Below are 19,404 nucleotides of genomic sequence, written 5' to 3'. Positions count from 1 at the left end.
TTGTTTGAATGAATCGTTTGAATGAACGACTCAATGACTCGCTCATTAAGACGGCCACCTGCTGCCACCTACTGGTGGTTTAATTTGATCTTTAAACATACTTTCCAACATGTCTTATTCGTCTATTCAAAACTACAAATCTCAAAACATTATTTAATGCTGTTGTAATTTTTCAGTGTAAATTATTTAATTTGAATGGTAACAGCCCTTATAGTGTTTTATTTTAATTAAATGTATTGATCAAAATTACAAATATAAAATGAAACATGAAGCTTAGCCTATATTTAATAAGATTAAGGGAAAATGCCCTTTATAAAAGGTGAAAATATCACATATTTCAAATGATGCAGATTTAAATATGTCAAAGCTGATTGAACACTGGTGAGAATATTGCTTCAGAATAAATTATATTTACAACACACAAACACACACACACTTTTCCGGACAAGCTAATCTTTTACTTGGACAAGCTTGAACGATGTACTTGTTCGAAGGACAAGCACATGAACATGCTTAATTTCAAGCCCTGTATAATGATATATTATTGATATAAAGTGTTGAGTAAAAAAATGCTGACCACAGTTAAGATTTTAATAAATAAATCTACCTCAGTTTAAATAAATTGTTCATTTGTTTGGGAAGTGTTTATCATGTTTTGACAATAAAGGATAGTTTAAAACCACAGCTAACTGTTTGTTTTCTACATATTTCACTCAGGAGCAAAAATATGCCTTTAAACTTTAAAGAAATAAACATTTTACATTTATCGTGATATTTATCGATATCGACTGATATGCTAAATTATATCGTGATAATTTTTTTGGGCCATATCGCCCAGCCCTAGTGGCAGTTAATCAGTTGTGACACCTAACAGCTGCGATGAGATCGGACCTCATCACTAGGGCTGCAACAAACGATTATTTTGATAATCGATTAATCTAACGATTATTAGAACGATTGATTGACTAATCATTGATTATTGCTGCTGACGACTAATCAATACGTTTTGAACGATTATTCAATTAGTTAAAACATTGAGGTATACATATTCTAACTATAATATAAAAAAAGAAAATAACGTTAGCTTTTTGAAATTGTTGTTTTAATGAACTTTGAGCCAACTAAACAGGTCATTCTCTAAGTTCTCAGATTTCTGTCCAACTTAAATCACACATAAATGTTTTCTAAGCATTGTTTATATATTCTGTTTTTTTTCCAGTGGAAGAAAAAAAAAACAGCTGCAATTTCCTCTGACGAAAAATGATCAATAGGTGCTGCTTAAAAGGGGACACAAAGAATGGTAGAATTTTAATCTGCAAACAGTTATTACAAGTATAAAAATACAATCTTTTTTACATGACAATTGAGCTATCGGATATCAGATTCTCAGTCACCTTTTAAGTAAGGGATAATGTACACCGCTTCGCGTCGGGGTCCTGATCACTCCGTCTGGGTTTATTCTGCGATAACAACCGGCTGGGTGTACATTATCCCGTTTATTACACAGCTACTAGTCTCAAATAAATTAGACATAGTCTTGACTTGAGTCTATGGTTATTGTCTTGAGATTAAATATTTTATTAGCTCTTACGCAAAGCTTCCGTGAAGAAAAACAGTTCTAAACTGCTTTAAGCCTTTATCTATTGCTGCTAAATGTTCAAAATGAATGCTGAAAGCGTTAGTTCACCCAACAATGAAACCAAGCCTATGATTTACTCACCCTCAAGTCATTATAGGTGTATATGACATTCTTCTTTCAGACAAATACAATCGGAGTTATATTTAAAAAGTCCAGGCTACGTTAATCCAAGCAGTAGTTGTAAAGTTAGCTGTTTTTGAAGTCCATAAAAAAATGCAGCTGTCCGCCAAATAACGTGCTCCACACGGCTTCGATGGGTTAATAGAGCCTTCTGATTCGAATCGCGTTTTTGTAACAAAAGTATCCATATTTAAAACTTTATAAAGGAACCCCGCCTTGAAGTCTTCCATTGTAGCCATGGCTGTTTAAGTATTTAACAGCCACAAGATGGCGCCAGCATTAAGCATAGAAGTAGTAGTACCGGTCCAGATAACTCGCATTACTGAGCGGTTGTTATCTTGAAATAACATACCGCTGGAATGCGCGATTGACCAATCAGGATCAAGTATTTCACAGAGCCGTGTAATAATTAACAGTATGAAACAGTAACTGACATGAATGATCCCATCTCCTTTTGTAAGTCGTTATGCATATGGAACAAAATACAGCTAGAGAACTCTCCTCTCACCAGCCCCTCTAGCGCTGCATACCTCACTCTAAAAACTCCAATTAATAAAATGTTGGAAGAGCAAAAAATATATGTTGAACTAATTTTCTTACTTGTGCTTAGTTAAGAAGACTAATTATATTAAGTCTGCAGAAATATATTTGAAAAACATTAAATGAATTGATATTTTCAAATCCAGTTAACATTTAGAATTGCAAATGTTGACTGGACCAAAAAACGTGAATACAGTCAACGTTTTATAAAAGTAGGCTATATGGCTAACACAATATTTTACACACAATATTTTACTATGGTAAATAGATTTTTGTTTGTGCTGTTGAAATGGGCTGTTAGAAACATTTGATAAAATAGCCTATATCAGAACAATATTTGTGAAATTAGATGTATTTTCGATGTTTTGTTCATGATGGTTTCTGCATTATAATGAGAAGATGAATCCTACAACACTTACATATTACATATTTAATATACATATATAATTCATGAATATATGTAGTTAATTGTGGCATTTAATCTGCCTAATTTTAATGAATACGTACAAGAGCTTGTTTGACTACGTGAAAGGATCTGTATTGCTCGTTTGATTTCGCAGAAGCATCTCTGGAGTACTTGTTTGATTCGCGGAAGGATACAGATCAAAGGACTTCGCGAGGTTCACCGAGAGGCAGCAGCAGCAATTTTGAGGATTTTTGAGGTAAGTGTTAATGCAGGGTATATACAGCAAAACTTAAGTTAAATTTACTACTTTTTAATACCTTTTTTACTACCTTTAGAATATTTTTTAAAACCATCACGACACTGAATTGCAAGTGTTAATCAGCGACCTTTCTATTATTCACACAGATTTTTACATATATAACATACAAAAAAGAATAGATTTAGAATTGACACCAGGAGGAAATCTGTAATAAGTTATCATTCAGACACAGTAAAATAGATCTCAACATTCACAAAGGTTGGTTAAGGAGAAGCATTACTGCATACACATTTGATTTCAATTAATAATTGGTAATTCAGCAATTCAATTATTTAGTGTTTTTTTTTCAACAACAAAACCTGAGCCAAATATTACAACTGTAATAAGTTGTTGAATTTAACAAAATACTAACAACTAGTGCTGTCAATCGATTAAAAACGTTAACTAGATTAATCACACATTTTTTCTGTGATTAATCGCAATAAAAAAAAAAAAAATGTATATTTTTAATATTTTTTTTATATAATAATTTCACAGTTAATCAAATTAATGTAGAAAACATAAAGACAGTATATTTTAAATACTTGTTTAAATGGCATCTTTTTATGAATGAAGGCCAGTAGCCTATTATTGATATTAATACAGCTACTGAATTTTTTTTTTTTTTTACATTTATTATTAGGCTTCAAAAATATAACAGTTTTTAATTTAAGTAAACTTAAAACCATGCTAATATAAACCCATAATAAAGGTCATGTTTACTCCTGCCCTTCCTGTCTTAAAGGGTTACTTCAGCGATTAGCATTTGGCTTTGTATCAGTAGAAACCCTGGAGAATATTCAAATTATTGTGCTTTCCCCCCTCATATCTCCCTGAGACGAGAGATTTATGCATTTTATTTCTGGAAAAATTTCTGGAAAATTTGCCCAGAGGCTAAAGACTACAGCCAGCAGAGGGAGCTATTTCTGCATGTTTTGAATCCGGCATTGGGGGATGGGAGATTACACTCAGCTTGCAGGGAGAGCTCAGCTTGCAGACAGGATCATTTGAACGGAGCTATGGTGAGCAATGTAAGTCTTTTAACTTCTCAAATTAATTTCTATGAAAGTTAAGCTTGCAAAGGCATGAACTGAAACGCGCCAGACTGAACTCGCGTTGTGAATGTATGCCGCGAGTGTAGTCGCGATTACCTCAGCTCTCATCACTCCTGCAGTTCGTGCTCAGTGCTGTGATACTCGCGCGGTGACTCACTCATTATATTGAACACACACGTTCAGGTTTTAATTGAAGTGTCTTCTCTAACTCAGTCACAGTAATGAAGTTGGTAGCGTTGGGAATAGCCTCACGGGGCAGTGAAGCATTCTGGGAATTGTAGTCTTTCATCCCCATGGGACAAAAATACATTTTCTGTCTTTTCTCAGTCTAGAAGACACCAAATTCAAAAATAATTTCACATTTCTACTGCATTGATGACCCAGTTTAAATACAGATCCATCTTCCCAGCGCTGAAGTACCCCTTTAACAGTTAGGAAATATACAGAAATTTAATAAAGTTATCTAAGTTATATGTAGTCTGCACTGCATAAACTCTAAATTAAATAGTTAATCCTTATTAAAACTACAAAAGTTATTTAGTCAAGAGCAGCGAGTCATTTTCTCTGTTCCCTGACAGGAAGCTTTATTGGCTGCTGTCCCTTTAAGAGCAGACAGACACGCGGATCTCACTGTTTATATACTCTCTATGGATCGCGCCTCATTCTCTCACAACTCTTTTTGTTCATTTTAGACTTTATATAAATTATTTAAGATTGCTCTTATGAGGATAGTCGTTAAAGATATGCCTTGAAGCAAGTCTAAAATAAAACGTAAGCCAGCCACTTCTGATGAGCGCGCACGTTTACACGTTTGACATGTTTCAGTAAATTTGCATGTATAAAAATCATCACCAAGGCACCTTGGCTTATAGCTAATGAGAGAAAGTTTGTCTGACACAAAACTAGCACACAACACGCTGAGATTAAATCTAAAATACATTATATAGTATTATAGTTTAAAACAAAATTATGTATTATTACTTAAACATGGTTAAAGACCACATTAACGTAACGTAAATCATTTATTCGGTGACGAGTGAACTTGACGTAGACATAACTTAGGCCTAAATAATCCCTATTTCCCTTGGATATATTTACTTCTAATTTACTAATTTACTACATATTTGTCTGCAGTTTAATCATTACAGGGTGTCCGCAGGGTTTTAAAAAGTATTAAAAAGTGATAAATCAAAATTGTCAAATTTAAGGCCATTAAAAGTGTTAAATGTGGTCTCAGAGGTATTATGTTTTTCCAAATTGGTATTATTTTTTTCAGACTATCAGGTGTCCTATTCTGATTGAAATTCTATCTGCGTTCGCGTTAGTTCGTTTAAATATGGGCTTTATATCTGGGCACATAATTAAAGATCGTTCGTCTCCATCTCAACGTATGTTTGATGCTGACGTCATATTCAGTGGTCGTTCGGCATCATCTCAGAACACTTAATGTAGGCCAAATAATGTACGCTATTTATGGTTACGTGGTTGTGTTGAGCGTGATTTTTTTCGTGTTCCAACTTTTGAAATTGTCCCGTAAATTAAGGGAACAACATAACCATGAATACTATGATAAAATGCCGCTCATTTCACCGTCCTCACAAGTGGGACGAATTCTAAACTTTAGTTTAGTCACACATTCAAATAAATTCTTAATATTGATAAAATGTATAAAGAATATAATTTTTTTATTATTATTAATTTTTCTCTTTCTTTCTCCAACAGGGTGTAACCAAGATATCCATTGATGCTGACTCGTTGCAAAGTTTCTCATCCAAACCAGTCAGTTCTTCTTAAAGGGATAGTTACCCAAAATTGGAAATTCTGTCATTTACCCTAATGTTGTTCCAAACCTGTATGAGTTTCGTTGTTCTGCTGACCACAAAATAAGATATTTGGAAGAATGTTTGTAACCAACCAGATGGTGCAACCATTCACTACCATAGTAGGGGGGAAAATACTATGGTAATAAATGGTTACTCTATCTGCTTTGTTACAAACATTCTTCCAAATATCTTATTTTGTGTTCAGCAGAACAAAGAAAATTATACATGATTTGAACAACATGAGGGCGAATAAATGAGGACAGAATTTTCATTTTTGGTGAACTATCCCTTTTCCAGCTGAAACACTGACAAGAAGCAAGAATGCTCCACTGTATCTACTTTGACTGTGTGTGTTTTTTCAAAACTAAAGGTGCATTAAAGACATTAAAGAAAATTGACAAGGGCTTTGGTCATTTTTTTATTTAAAGAAATGTGAAATTAATTCTTATGAAAATGTATTGTTTGGATGCCAAATGTTATAAATGCATACAATGTGCTTTAATTTGTTTTTATCCTCACTATAACAAGTTTGTAACTATAGTTCCACCACTGCAATTTCTAGTAACAATTAAAACCATTTAAAAATGAAACCCCTAATTAAAACGTTTTAGTTGAATTAATTATAAAAACAGGTTGAGTAAACGTACATTTTAAAGTTGAAGTCAAGTTTGAGCCAACTAAAAATTATTAATTCAATTAACTTTGAATTAATGGGACAGCGAATGTAATTTTCTGAAGAGGAGCAGGGTAGGTCACACATTTTTTTCCTACTTGTTAAGTTGTTATACAAGTAGGAAGAGCACAGGTACAAATTAAAAGTATTATTATTATGGGTCTATGTGAGGATTTATGCCACCCCGACCCCACCCATAACAACCTACCCAAATGTTGACAGGTATGTTGCGCTGGGATATTTTTAAGTTCTCCAATATGTATGTCGTGCTCCCGTTAAAAGCAAGTTGCCCCTTGTATATATTGCACATGACAATATTCTTAGTTCAAAGTTTTGTAAACTTTCCCTCACTTTACTAGATCGGATTCGTTTGCACTCTGTCATAATTCACAATATTGCAGGCCCTCACTGCTTCAGATGCATCTCAACCTCATGCATTGACAGCGTAAACAAGCATAGACAGTAAAAGAAATGGACAGAGCTATCCCATTGACTTCAATGGCGGAAAGTGATGTCAGTAAAGGAGCACTCACTTCCTGATGGCTGAGCGAACTGCTCAGGCTCACGCCCGTTTCACACATACTCCGTCTGCAGTGCGTGTGCGTTGCGTATTTTTTTCGGTACCCATGTTAACGGATGACAGCTTTCACACTGCACACGGATGCTGTCCGTCAGTCTGTTCCAGGAGCGTTGCGTCTGCAGCAGTGCACTGATCGTTTTCGTACCGAGTCTATTTTTTGCTGCGCTGCGCTGCGTTGCTGCATTAAAGTGATAGAACATTTTTCGCATTAAAATAAACATGTACTGACGCGAAAATCTAGTAATTTCAACACGGATGCATATCATTTAAAATATACTCTTGTTTCAAAGTCAACACATGGCTTTTTTTCTCAAGTAAAGCAACAAAACGACACCTTACCTGGCATTGAGGTAAAAAAATGTGCCATAATGGAGAGCACTCGTACTTTCTTGGAGGTGAAAAGCAAAGTTCTTTTTGACCTGCAGGATTTCTTTTAAAAGGGTGTAAAAACGAAAGATAAGACGAGAGTCGGCTGTTTTTGAATAGACTATTGTAAGTTTCTAATTTAAAATGTTTATGATTTTAGGCTATAACCTATGTTTAAATGTTTTGCCTTTTGTGTGAGCTAAATCTAAAGTATATTTATATATAAATATGAATCAATGAATTGAAAAAATGTTGTTTAAATGTAGTAGGCTATGTAACCTGACTTCTATTAAAGAGTAAACAAAGAGGATTGGAATTCTGACGAGGCATGTTCAGTAAAAACTTTTGGATTTTAAAAAATAATGAATAAATGCTGTGTTTGTGGTATGGAACAGCGGATCAGTTGCGGACTGCAAACGCAGCATATGTGAAAGGACTACAGTGTGTGGGGCTCCTGCAACGCACACGCAACGCAACACGCACCGCACACGCACTGCAGACGGAGTATGTGTGAAACGGGCGTCAGACTGAGCTTGACGACGTAGATGTGACGTGGGCAACCTGTCGGACAGCTGTAGGTCTTCTAGTAGTTGTGGAAAGTGAAATCTGAATCACGTTGTTTAAATATTTTCTCCCGTTGCTTTTGGCTCACTATGGGGCTTCTCCCCATTCTTCTCCCTTGACTTTATCAGACTTTATGTCTCCACGTCCCCCCGACTGTCTCATAGACAGTAAAAGATTGCCTGCGAGCGTCTCCTCAGGTCTATACGGTAATTTCTCAACTGTGCGACAGAGTCGGATTGGTTATGACGCAATCGTTAGCCTATTTTTACAAAAACAGCTTCTGCGGGGCAATAGTGTAAGATACAAGGTAATGGAGCCTTTTATGCATTGTCGTGTTTTTTTAGAAATAAAAAATTGACAAATGGCGTCTTTAAACGCCTCAGATGTAAAGTTATTCACTGTCAAAGTGACTCAAAAATGAATGGGAGTCAATGGAATGCTAACAGCAGGTGATGGTTAGGTTAGCAATGGCCGCCCCTATGGGTGGAATGCTTTCCGAGTGCTAGATTACCCCCTTGTAAACAACTAATTTCTTCGGCTTTTGCCTTGAGACTGGGGGTTACCATCAACTGCCTGTGGACACTGCCCACTAGCGGCACTGTCACTGCATGCACCTGAAGTATCAGCAGTAATGGCGGCAGATAATGGCTTTTCTTGCACTTTGAGTTGTTGTATGTAATACAAATTAAGCATCTCTAGTTGATTAGTAGATTAACATGAGGCGATCTGGCACTGAATGCGTTTGTGAAATCATGCAGAGTGCTCGTTTTCAGGTGGCTCATTCACTACTAGCTCTTCAATCGATTGCTGTTGCGGACACTATTCATTCCGTTGAAATCACAAAACGTGATGTGTCCCTGTTCTTGATATACAATCACTGATTATATAGCATCTTTGGTTTTAATGAGAAAATAAATAAACTACACAGCGGATCTATGCATTTATTCACTAAAATAAAGTATCTCTGCACTGCACAATATCGTGTTATATAGCAGGATGAAACTATCATTTCTGGACATACACACTCCTATCGCAGATAGGCCCGAGGGAGGGGATCTAGCAGACCAATGCGCTTACGGTCCGCGTAGAATTGACGCATATTTACATTTTTGGAGAGGTGCGTCAGGGTATGCGTATGCGTTTCGTACGCCGTACCTTCTGTGTAGCCTACACTTAACAGAAGTATAAATTGGGCTTTAAGAGTGCTAGTTATTACGTACAAACAAACAGCAAACTTAAAATTGACTTGGTAACATAGCTCATAGAACCATGTTTACTATAAAACATGGTGTGCAGTGTCATCATTAAAACAACAACAACAAAAGACAAAATACAATGTAAGATTCTTAAGGAGTTCCAATGTTCATTACACATTTACAGCATTCAAAATAATTACTTTAGTATTATATGAAAACGAAAGCAAGCTATTTTTACCATGGTAAAAGTTTTGCAAACAGTGTATTTGCACCAGTCAGAGACGCAAATCAGCTGAGCACGAGAGCAGACATTGCTCAACCTTGTCACCTTCACTTATGACCGACAGAACAGAAAGTAAAGTTACAGTCAAACAAACACGCACCAGAGAGCAGACAGATACACACCCGAACATCTTCAAACACTCGAACTCTGTATTTCTGCATGTCTGTTCACATACATACATATAAATGAAACTACAGCGAGTCTTCAGTCACCGGCTGCAATGACATTTCTCTTACCTGAGCTCCTCCATCAGTTCGTCAAGACAATGTATGCGCGGTCAGCACAGTTGCTTTAGTCTGTTCTTGTAGTATTGAAAAGTCCACTCATTACAGTTCTGACACTAGACGCAGTGTAAATAAAACGTAATGAGCAGAGGCCCGTCCAGATGCTGCTCACTAAATAAACCCCCCCCCCTCACAGACTGACTGCGCTAGAATATTGACATTGTCCTATTCAAGTTCCTGTTGGTGCATCTCTCGATTTTCAAAATAAAAGACTTGATAATGAAAGAAAGAACACAAGTTAACAAATTAAGTTCCTTTGTGTTTTTTGTTTGTTTGTTTTACCCAGTTTTGTTTGTGATCAGTCATTCAGGATTTTTGAATTCTTTATTCAAATTTAAGGAATTAGAATTAAAGACATTAATCATGAAAAACTCATGAAAAACATATTTTAGTATTTATTATAAATATCCATGAACAATTTATCTATGCAAATCATTTAATTTCTTAATTCATGTCCCTTACAATCAACATAGGTCTTTGACTTTAAAAAAAAAGGTTTATTTAGTGACAAATCACACAGCAAATAAATAAAAATAACAACAATTAAAGCTGCAAGCAAAGATGAAAGGGCCCTTGCACATGCACCTCTATGGGGGTATTTTTGTTGCATTATTCCAAACAAATAGATTGTTCTCCTTTTTAACTCGGTTAAAAAAGCGCCACGTTTTATTTTGTGTCACCATACTTGATCGTCCAACTATTCGTGTAACTGTATTTAAATAGGGGAAACGTGGAGTTGATTGGTTGCTTCTAACTTGATCTCTTTTTGGTTCCATAGGAATGAACTGTGATTAGTGTGCTAAGCTAAATGCTATCAGAATGTCACCCCGCCTCAGAGAGATTAAGTGCACGCACTCAGACGACAGAGGTATGTATCAACTCATCTTAGTTAAGGGAATAACATAGTTTAATATGAAAAAACGGTGAAGTATCCCTTTAACAGATTGCGTTCTTCACAAGTGTTTGCTGTCAACTGTCCCTGTGTAAGCGGTCATCAGACGCAAGTGTAATGAGCAGCTCACCAGAAAATTGAATATAATGTGTAATTTATATTTATGTATAGAGATGGTCAGTGGAATTAATTCAATTATATGTTTTCCAACATCTTCCAGTGTTAATTTAATGAAAAACATAGTAAGTTAATTTTGTTTAGCTTTGCTGAAACCATGTGAAACCATTTATAAAAATCGTTGGGCTTGTTTAATGAAAGGTCTCTTCATTAGTTATGTGTGTTAGATTTAATGGTAACGCTTTAGATTACGGCCCGGAAAGTACTGTATAATTAAAGTGAATTTACAGCATAACTTTCTGTAATTATAGTGTAACTATAAAGTAAGTATATGGGAACAATATGTAATATTGGGGGAATAAAGGGGTAACTATCAGGAAAATTTACAAATTATTTATTCTGTAAGTATTTTTTAATTAAGGGGTAATTATACTGTAAGTATTTTTAATTAAGGAGTAATTATACTGTAAGTATTCTTAAATTAAGGGGTAATTATACTGTAAGTATTTTTAATTAATGGGTAATTATACTGTAAGTATTTTTAATTAAGGGGTAATTATACTGTAAGTATTTTTTTAATTAAGGGGTAATTATACTGTATTCTTTAATTAAGGGGTAATTATACTGTAAGTATTTTTTAATTAATGGGTAATTATACTGTAAGTATTTTTTAATTAAGGGATAATTATACTGTAAGTATTTTTTAATTAAGGGGTAATTATCCGTGTAGTTATGGGGTAAGTATGAATGTGCGGGCTGTAAATTAAAGTGGCTCTTGTTCTCCTCTTGTTTCATGTAATTACAGGGTAAGTACAATAAAAACACATACTAAATCTGAAATCCCTCAGAAACCTTTATTTAAAAAAATGAAAAATAAAAACTTAAAAAAAAAAAAAAAGATTTAGAGCACATTCATTTCTCTTGCTTGGCTTCATCCTCCTCTTGTTCCTCTTCTTTTTCTTCCTTGCCACAGATGAATCTTAAGAAGGATCCCACGTGTCTAGCTAGTATTCTGTAACTGTTACACTGAAAATACAGTGCTCGCAGAAATATCCTCACCGTTTACTCGTCTTTTACCCTCATGTAATCCGAGATGTATACGACTTTATTTCCTCAGATGAACATAGATAAATAAATAATCTCTGCTAATTAAAACTCATTTGGGTTTCTAAGAGTTAGGCATCAAACAGCAAATACAGCAATAACTAGAGTAATCCATACGATCCCAATGGATGAATCAATGTCTTCTGAAGTTAAACGATGAGTGTTTGTAAGAAAAATAACAATAAATCGCATCCGACCAGCAGTTATCTGCGTGTGCATGCGAGGGTTGATTTTACGCTTGACGTAACTTGAAGGGTCAAGCGTGACGTGCGCGCGTCATAAAACTGGTCATGTGGATGTCTGATGATGTCGTTTTTTTTTAATGCTCACAAGTTAAACAGTATACAAACAATAACATAATATATGATGATAGCAATTAGAAACAAACAAGAATAAAATACAAGAAATGTCCATTCTCACGTGTGTTTCAGATGAAACGTGCATGAGAACGTCATGAAAGCTTGCCTGTTACCAGCGCGTGGATAAGACGCTTCAAGCTTTCATGACGTTCTCGTGCACGTTTCATCTGAAACACACGCGAGAACGAACCTATCTTGTATTTTATTCTTGTTTGTTTCTAATTGCTATTATATTATTATGTTATATATTATGTTATTGTTTGTATACTGTTGTGAGCATAAAAAAACGACAGCATCAGACATCCACATGACCAGAGTTTTTCGGCGCGCGCACGTCACGCTTGACCCTTCAAGTTACGTCAAGCGTGAAATCAACCCTCGCATGCACACGCAGATAACTGCTGGTCGGATGCGATATATTGTTATTTTTCCTACAAACACTTATCCATTGGGATCGTATGGATTACTGTAGTTATTGCTGTATATGCTGTTTGATGCGTAAAAGACGAGTAAACGGTGAGGATATTTCTGCGAGCACTGTATTTTCAGTGTAACAGTTACAGAATACTAGCTAGACATGTGGGATCCTTCTTAAGATTCATCTGTGGCAAGGAAGAAAAAGAAGAGGAACAAGAGGAGGATGAAGCCAAGCAAGATAAATGAATGTGCTCTAAATTTATTTTTCATTTTTTAAATAAAGGTTTCTGAGTGATATCAGATTGTATTTGTGTTTTTACTGTACTTACCCCATAACTACACGAAACAAGAGGAGAACAAGAGCCACTTTAATTTACAGCCCGCACATCCATACTTACCCCATAACTACACGAAACAAGAGGAGAACAAGAGCCACTTTAATTTACAGCCCGCACATCCATACTTACCCCATAACTACACGAAACAAGAGGAGAACAAGAGCCACTTTAATTTACAGCCCGCACATTCATACGTACCCCGTAATTACACGGATAATTACCCCTTAATTAAAAAATACTTACAGTATAATTACCCCTTAATTAAAAAATACTTACAGTATTATTACCCCTTAATTAAAAAATACTTACAGTATAATTACCCCTTAATTAAAAAATACTTACAGTATAATTACCCCTTAATTAAAGAATACTTACAGTATAATTACCCCTTAATTAAAAAATACTTACAGTATAATTACCCCTTAATTAAAAAATACTTACAGTATTATTACCCCTTAATTAAAAAATACTTACAGTATAATTACCCCTTAATTAAAAAATACTTACAGTATAATTACCCCTTAATTAAAGAATACTTACAGTATAATTACCCCTTAATTAAAAAATACTTACAGTATAATTACCCCTTAATTAAAAAATACAGCGTAAATAATTTGTAAATTTTCCTGATAGTTACCCCTTTATTCCCCCAATATTACATATTGTTCCCATATACTTACTTTATAGTTACACTATAATTACAGAAAGTTATGCTGTAAAATCACTTTAATTATGCAGTACTTTCCGGGCCGTAATCTAAAGCGTTACCGAAATAACTACACGACATGCATACATACACATATGTATTTATTGTGGCCATGAATTAAAAATTAATTCCCTCGTTTTAATTAAAAGTTCCCCATGGGCGGCTGCAGGCTCTCCATTGGCCATATACCTACATGCCTAGACACTACGCCACTGGATCCACCAATGCAGAGGAAGCCATCAACAATTTCACAGAAAGCGAATGCAAGGCAGTGTTGTGTCTGTGACATATATACATATATAAAAAATAAAAAATAAATAAAAAAAATTATATTATATATATATATATATATATATATATATATATATTTTTTTTTTTTTCACAAATGTCATTGTATTTATTTGTAAATCTAGTTTCTTTTTTTAAACTCCTGCATACATTTGTGGATCTCATTCTATTTATTTGTGTGTTTTTTTTTTTTTTTTTTATTTCTTTACATCTATTTGTGGATAACAATCTATTTGGAATAACGCAACAATTAGTTACTAAAAGTTATAGTTTACTAGCTGACATTGTTCATATTGTGTTACAATTGCATAACCCAGAAAATGGATTTCAAATCATATAAGTCATGCCAAAGTCTAAATATCAAGGCAGTTCAATTTCACTGAAAAATGCCACCAAGCTGGAAAATGAATCTGCCTTTAGGAAGGAGCAGGTAAATCATGCTCTTTATACCTCCGGCCTATGAGTAGATGGTCACTCTGGGAATTGTGAATGGAAATAACAGGAAGGTTTCACTTTATGAGTCAACAGCAGACCTCTTGTTTTATAAGAGATATAATGGAAGACCTAACAGGGCCTATAGGCACAGGCAGAGTCGGATTTAGCAAATCGGGGGCCGAAGGCGAAGGTATGTATGCCCCCACACTTTGTAAAGCAAAGAACACACCAAGTAAAGCCCTACACAAACTAATAGTCACTGTGAAATCCAACAGAGAAAAAGGTTTCAGATAACATCTTTGCCATAAAGCCGGGAAAACCAGCACTGTTTATTCTTTTAAGATCAAATCAATATCAATATAACCAGCAAGTAGTAAACCCCCCCAAAAACAGTCATATACTTAGCAAAACATCACACACAGCAATTTACTTAGCAAATATTGCCAAGATGAATAATTGACTTTGTATGTATGCGTGTGTGAGTGAGTGAGGTTGAAATTGGCATTGTAATTGAGATTGACATTTCAAACATTCTATAAACAAACCCATGTACAAGATACTTTAATGCAAAATAATTTATTTGGAAAAATGTTTGTAACCAAGCAGAAAGAGACCATTCAAAAATAAGTAAGGACAAATACTATGGTAGTGAATGGTTGTTAGATCTGCTTTGTTACAAACATTTTTCCAAATATCTTCTTTTGTAGCAGAACAAAGAAAGTGATAAAAGATTGAAACAACATGAGGGTAAGTAAATGATGACAGAATTTTAATTTTTGGGTGAACTAACCCTTTAATACTGCCACTTGGTACAGTGTAATGGTTAAACTAATAATCACAATTATTTTGTTCAAAATTATCATGATTTTAATCATGATTATTCAATAAAAAAGGGTAATGAAGATTATGCGCATTCTGCCAGAAAGATTCAATGTTATGTCACATATCACGGTCAGATATATCCAATCAAGTCATAACTCTCAGCGTATAAAAGATTGGTATTTACACGTCTGAGTTCACAGATGCTAACACCAGCATTACTCTAGTAGTGGGAAGCTCAGATCTTTGAATATCGTTCAAACAAATCCCTTACGAAAAATAGCCATGGTTTTACTGGTAAAACTGTAGTTTAACTATGACTGTAGTAAACGTGGTATTTTGGTGCGAACCATGTTTTTTTAAAAACCATGGTTTTACTACAGTTATATTGTAAAAATATTATAGTAAAACTGTAGTTCCCTTTCGAAAGGGAACTTGCACTGCATCAGTTGACACTATGGGGAACGCCTTCAGTGTGACAAGTGTCTGTAATCGCTATCAAACCTATTGACCAGTGCCGGCCCTAGCCTCTTTGGCGCCCTAGGCAAGATACCCAAAGTCGCTTTATGAGAAAACGTGAGCCTAAATTATTTTGCCATTGACGTTTTCATTTATTTTGTAAAAAGGTTTCAAAGTCACATGTTTAAATAGTGTATATAAAAGTGCAACACTTTTGGTTAAAAACAACAACAACAACAACAACAACAACAGTATGAAGACCTCAAGAGGGCCATCATGCAGCGGGTCGGTCGGACCCCAGAACAACATCGCCAGCGATTCCGCTCGCTGGAGTGGGGCGAGGCCGGCCGACCCTTCGCGATGGCCCAACAGCTCCGGGACTCGTGCCGCAAATGGCTACTGGCCGGTGGAAGCGACGTGGACCACATCGTCGATCTGGTGGTACTGGAGCAGTTTATCGCTCGGCTACCCAAGAAGACCGCCGAGTGGGTCCAGTGCCACCGGCCCACGTCGCTGACGACGGCCATCAATCTGGCGGAGGACCACCTGGTGGCGTGCCCGGGGGTCGGCGAGCCCCTGTTAACCTCTCCCTCTCTCTCTCCCCCCTCTGTCTCTCCCTCTCGCCCTGTCCCTCTCCCTAGGTCCCGCCCTCCAGGGCCCCCTCGCATTCCCCCCAGAGGCCGGGGTGGAATGGGCCCAGGGCAGTACTGGAGTTCGAGGGCCCCGCTCAGGGGGGCGGGGCTGCTGGGGTCGGGCGGGGATAACGGATCCGGTTCCACCCCCCCTCCGCGCTCATTTTCCAACCCACTCCCCGCCGCAGGGGCGGTGGGTAGGCCTGGGCTGGCCTGCTGGCGGTGCGGCGACCCGGATCATTTTGTGGACCGATGTCCGATGATGGACGTCGGGACAATGATCCGGGTCCCGGACTTCCAGCGGACCACCCCCGATCAGGCAGGAGAGTACCAAATTCCTGTGAGTATCAAGGGGGGTACATATCAGGCCTTGGTGGATTCAGGATGTAACCAAACCTCGATCCATCAAAGCCTGATGCAGCCTGGGGCATTGGATACTGGCCGCGTGGTTAAGGTGCGGTGTGTGCACGGGGATGTGGTGGAGTATCCGCTGGTTCCAGTCACGATACAGTTCAGGGGAGAAAAACATAGCATTGAGGTGGCGGTTAGTCCCCACCTCCGGCATCCGCTAATTCTGGGGATGAATTGGCCCGCCTTTTCGGCGTTATTGGGGTCGTTATGCGCGGATGCCGCTTGGGTGAACAAGGCTAGGAACGGGGCGGCGCGAGTGCAGGTCGGCGAGACTGATACGGGACCCTTGGGAACAGCTCCAGAGGAACCGAGCGGGGTCGAGAGGCTGATTCTCTCGGACCAGGATGACTTCCCTCTGGAGCAGTCTCAAGATGAGACACTAAAACATGCATTTCAGCAGGTCCGCTCTATCGACGGTCAGTCTCTCCAACCCGCCTTGCCCGTCACGTATCCTTATTTTGCCATAATTAAGGATCGGTTGTATCGAGTGACCCAAGACACTCAGACAAAAGTGGATACAACCCAGTTATTAGTACCAAAGAGCTGCCGGGAAATGCTTTTCCGGGCGGCTCACTCGAACCCGATGGCGGGCCACCTGGGACAGGCGGCCACACTGAATCGCTTAATGACCCGATTTTTTTGGCCAGGCATTCATGACAATGTGCGCAGGTGGTGCGCGTCTTGCCCTGAATGTCAGTTGGTGAATCCACTGGCCGCCCCAAAAGCGCCATTGCGCCCCCTTCCATTAATGCAGGTCCCCTTCGAGAGAATTGCGATGGACTTCATCGGGCCATTAGAGCGATTTGCACGCGGACATCGTTTTGCGTTAGTCATCGTGGACTACGCAACACGATATCCGGAGGCAGTGGCTCTCCGCAACATCTCCGCGAAGAGTGTTGCGGACGCACTGTTTCGTTTGATCTCCCGAGTGGGGATTCCGAAAGAAATCCTCACTGATCAAGGCACGGCGTTTATGTCACGCACGTTGAGCGAACTCTACGGGTAATTGGGCATTAAATCCATTCGAACAAGCGTCTATCACCCACAAACGGACGGCTTGGTCGAGTGGTTTAATCGCACTCTTAAATCCATGATCCGTAAGTTCGTACAGGAAGACGCCAAAAATTGGGATCGGTGGTTAGAACCCCTCTTATTTGCCGTGCGGGAGGTTCCACAAGCCTCCACGGGGTTTTCCCCCTTCGAGCTTCTCTACGGACGGCAGCCCCGGGGGGTGCTGGACGTCCTACGAGAAACTTGGGAGGAGGGACCTTCTTTGGCCAAAAACGAAATTCAGTACGTGCTGGACTTGCGAACAAAACTCCACACCTTGGGGCGGCTATCTAGGGAGAATTTGTTGCAAGCCCAGGACCGGTCATATAACAGGGGTACGAAACTACGCAAATTCACACCGGGAGAGAAAGTGCTCGTATTACTCCCTACATCGAGCTCTAAATTAATGTCAAAGTGGCAGGGGCCATTTGAGGTCGCATGACAGGTGGGAGACCTCGATTATGAAGTGATACGATCCGATAGGAACGGGGCACGTCAAATATACCACCTCAATCTCCTTAAGAAATGGAATGAGGTGGAATCAGTGTTGTTGGCGACGGTGATCGGGGGAGAGGATGATCTCGGGCCAGAGGCGAGCATCAAAGCACAATCAGTCGCGCTGGCCCCTGGGGGAGATCACCTCTCACCGTCCCAACTCACTGATTTATCAAAACTACAGGCGGAGTTCGCCGACGTGTTCTCGCCCCTACCGGGACGTACCAACTTAATTCAGCACCATATCGAGACCGAGCCGGGCGTGGTAGTTCGCAGCCGGCCGTATCGCTTGCCTGAACATAAGAAAAAAGTAGTTCAGGAAGAATTAGGGGCAATGCTCGATATGGGAGTAATAGAGGAGTCCAACAGTGACTGGGCGAGCCCGATAGTTTTGGTCCCTAAGACCGACGGCTCGGTCAGGTTCTGTGTGGACTACCGCAAGGTGAATGCAGTGTCGAAATTCGACGCGTATCCAATGCCGCGGGTTGACGAGTTGCTTGATCGGCTGGGCACGGCTCGATTTTATTCGACATTGGACTTAACGAAGGGCTATTGGCAGATCCCCTTGTCTCCATTGTCCAAAGAAAAGACAGCTTTCACCACGCCGTTTGGATTGCACCAATTTGTCACGCTTCCTTTCGGGTTGTTCGGGGCGCCCGCTACCTTTCAGCGCCTCATGGACAGGATTTTGCGTCCCCATGCCGCATATGCTGCTGCCTATCTGGATGATATCGTGATTTACAGTCACGATTGGCAGCGGCATATGCAGCATGTCCGGGCGATCTTGAGGTCGCTGAGGGGAGCGGGGCTCACGGCCAACCCGAAGAAGTGTGCGATTGGGCGGGTGGAAGTAAGGTATCTGGGCTTCCACTTGGGTCATGGACAGGTGCGTCCCCAAATTGATAAGACCGCCGCAATTGCAACCTGTCCGAGACCCAAGACCAAAAAGGAGGTAAGGCAGTTCTTGGGGCTGGCGGGATATTATAGACTGTTTATACCAAATTATTCGGACCTCACCAGCCCTTTGACTGACCTTACTAGAAAGGGGTTACCAG

The 19,404-nt window shown here is 38.6% G+C and overlaps 1 protein-coding gene across 2 annotated transcripts in view; it reads right to left on the bottom strand.

Annotated features, from left to right (window-relative positions):
* The window catches only part of wfs1b (Wolfram syndrome 1b (wolframin)), a 36,271-nt gene extending 26,308 nt beyond the window's left edge, over positions 1-9,963 (bottom strand). For both annotated transcript variants that reach the window (XM_067457833.1, XM_067457834.1), the window contains exon 1: positions 9,780-9,963. The gene's annotated coding sequence lies outside the window, so the exon portion shown is untranslated. The remainder of the gene's footprint in view (positions 1-9,779) is intronic.
* Between the last annotated feature and the right edge of the window lie 9,441 nt (positions 9,964-19,404).

The sequence above is a fragment of the Pseudorasbora parva genome, chromosome 11, assembly GCF_024679245.1.
Source record: "Pseudorasbora parva isolate DD20220531a chromosome 11, ASM2467924v1, whole genome shotgun sequence".
NCBI lineage: Eukaryota > Metazoa > Chordata > Actinopteri > Cypriniformes > Gobionidae > Pseudorasbora > Pseudorasbora parva.
Note: the sequence above shows the minus strand (reverse complement) of the source record. Positions and strands in the feature narration are given on the sequence as shown.